We start from the raw sequence: 2,920 nt of genomic DNA on the forward strand, positions 1-2,920 counted from the left end.
GTTTACCTTTTCAGTCATGTTTGTGTTTAGCAAAGGCATCCTGCAATTGTTCAAGTAATGGCAATATCAAATCTTTGTCAGGGTGATCAGCAATATACTTAAGCACATTGTATTTTGCATTGTTGGGTTTTACCACAGCAATTACATGAGAATCTGGAATATCACGATCTCTGGTATTGTACTAGGAGGACTTTGCAGGACCAAAAGGTTAGTCTGATCCAATTCTCATCCAATATGGATCATAAACTCAGACCTTAACAAATGAGTCTCACTAGGCAGTAAGGCTAATGTAAATGTGTGCATAGTAGACACATCTATTTGTATTGGAAGATGTTTTGGCAACACTGCATCTACCTTTTTTCCCTGCAAAGCTTTACATAGAAAAGTGCCATCCTGTCTGCTGTGGCATCCTGTCTGCTGTGGCATCCTGTCTGCTGTGGCATCCTGTCTGCTGTTGCAGACAGGATGGCAGTTTGAACAACTAGGCCCCAAAGAGCACATAATGCAAAGAAAAAAGAGGTGCAAGATGGAATTGTCCTTAAGCCCTCCCACCCACCCTTATGAAACCTGCCGGGGAAATGAGAGTCTGATCTACCTGCACCGCATGGAATGCGTGAGTATCCTACAGGCCATTATATGGGCAGTTGTGGATGAAAATACAGACTATGCTGTGAAAGACCAGTTTCAGCCTATGCTTGGTCCTGCAATTCGACATCTACAGAGCCAGAAAGTACTGAGCTTAGGTGCAGTGAGCTTGAGTCATCATGGAAAGTTGTGCTGGCTGCAGGTGGCTCCGAAAAGATGCGTTTATCTTTTTGATGTCCTTCTCTTGGGGACTGGAGTTTTCAGAAATGGGCTACAAATGGTGCTTGAAGACAAAAGCATTCTAAAGGTCGTCCATGACTGTTTCTGGTTGGGGGATGTCTTGTCCCACCAATATGGGGGGGGGGGGTGGGGGGTTATTAGCAAAGTCTTTGATTCACAGGTAGGAGATGTATACCTGTTCTTCATGGAAACCAGGGGCTTCGTTCCTAATCATACATGTTCACTTAAGGAATGTTTGACTCCACATCTCAACATGCCATCTTCACAAGTCTAATTCCTGGCTTCCAAGCAAACTTTAATAAATGATAACCCCAATATATGGCTTTATCGTCCAATGTTTTAACATTTGCTGAAAGTATTGGCTCTGGAAGTCGTACACCTCTTAGCTCTACGCCTAGGAATGTTGGATGCCTTGTTAGCTGATTTTACATTATTGGTTGATGGGTATTTAAATACTTATAGCCAAGGAGCAGCGGATGATTTGGGCAGCACTGAGATCTGCTCCGAGGTTCCAAAAGAACTTCAGCAACTTTCTGCTTTACAGCAAGTTACGTGAGAAAGCAATACATGAATACATTGTCAATGGCCAAGGGTTTCTACCCGGGTAGAAAAGAGAAGCCAATGAATGGAATATCTGCACTGCAGAGCTGCTGGAGCGGAACCTATTTTCCAGACATACACCCCCCCCCCCTTCCTTATTATATCCACTTTAGTATATGGGGAGTGCCAGTGAATCTGCATATGAAGGATCTATCTAAATCTAGTCCTATAAGCTTTTTGCTTACCCTTTGTCTACATGCTTCCTTTTGACTTATGTTTCAGTGTAGTCTGTACATTTAATTTTTCGTCTTCGTAATACAGAATATGCATCATAATTCTCAAGTTTTATTTTTTTGTGAAGCACTACATGATTTCTGCTTAAATGTGTTCTAAAACAGTAATGTGTTGAAAGTATAGCAAGCAAAAATGTCTAGGAAAAAAAAAGTCTTTAGAAGGCAGAGTTGTTTGCTGTGTTTTTCAATGACAGCTTAACTTTCACATTTTTCTATAGGTCAGGGGGGGAGAAGAAGGACTTTGATCGTCGTGTGAAGCTGAACCACTAGTCATGCACCTAGCCTTAGCCATTTCTTGCCACTCCGTGTCGTAAATGGCACATTGTTAAGTTTACATTTCTCCTCCAACGATTGAGGAACTGCTTGGTGTATGTAAACAACTATAATTCCATGAGTCATAGCCCTTATTTTTATGAGAAATAAGGAGCAAATCTATACTTAGGTATGTTTATAATAAAACCTAACTCACACTCATTCGATTTATATATTTTTTTCTTATTGCGGCCTATTTAATAGATGATAATATAGAGATGTTTGACGCTATACAATAAGTGTTATGAGATCCTTTTGGAATAGTAGAAAAAAAATTAATATGGAAAGATAAAGACTACAATCAATGAGAAAAAACAAATATATATATATTAAATATAAACTTGGAGAATGCAAGGCAACATATCCAGTTAAAATAGATCTGCATTGTATTTTCATTACAAGTATACATTCAGCCAAGTGTGTAAATCTACTATATGCATGATGAGTTCTATATACTCATTTACATAAGTACTGTATACAAGGACCAAGAAACACCTTTTTTCCATAACACATTTATTGCTCCCTATTTCCATGCACGGAACAGAGTGGCTGCATTACATACCAGTCTCATTTCTTTCATAAATTATTTGTCTAGGGGATTTAGTGTTGAAAATAGTTTTTCCTTGTAAGTCAGCTGTGGGGTTTGTTTATTGCATACCTAAAATGTATTGTTATGCCTGCTGAGTGCAGTTTCCTCTTCAAAATCTAGAATTGATCTTATTATAGTAGGTAAAATGCAGTTACTTGGTTTCCCTGAGGCTGATCATTGCAGAAGTTCAGCACACTGATTTACAGTACTAAAGCTCTTTGTTTTATTATTTGTCATAAAAACAAAATAAACCTGTAGGTTCGAACTGTTTTTTGTTCACTTCTGAGTATATTAATTGGAATAAAGGTTATTTAATTTATAACGCTGTAATTTTTTTATGCTTATGAAGCTATTAAAAGAC

General features: G+C 38.4%; 1 pseudogene; it reads left to right on the forward strand.

Annotated features, from left to right (window-relative positions):
• Positions 1-604: 604 nt before the first annotated feature.
• Positions 605-1,433, forward strand: LOC146009768 (piRNA biogenesis protein EXD1 pseudogene; annotated as a pseudogene).
• The last annotated feature ends 1,487 nt before the right edge of the window (positions 1,434-2,920 follow it).

This window comes from Crinia signifera, chromosome 6 (genome assembly GCF_055691185.1).
Source record: "Crinia signifera chromosome 6, ASM5569118v1, whole genome shotgun sequence".
Classification (NCBI taxonomy): domain Eukaryota; kingdom Metazoa; phylum Chordata; class Amphibia; order Anura; family Myobatrachidae; genus Crinia; species Crinia signifera.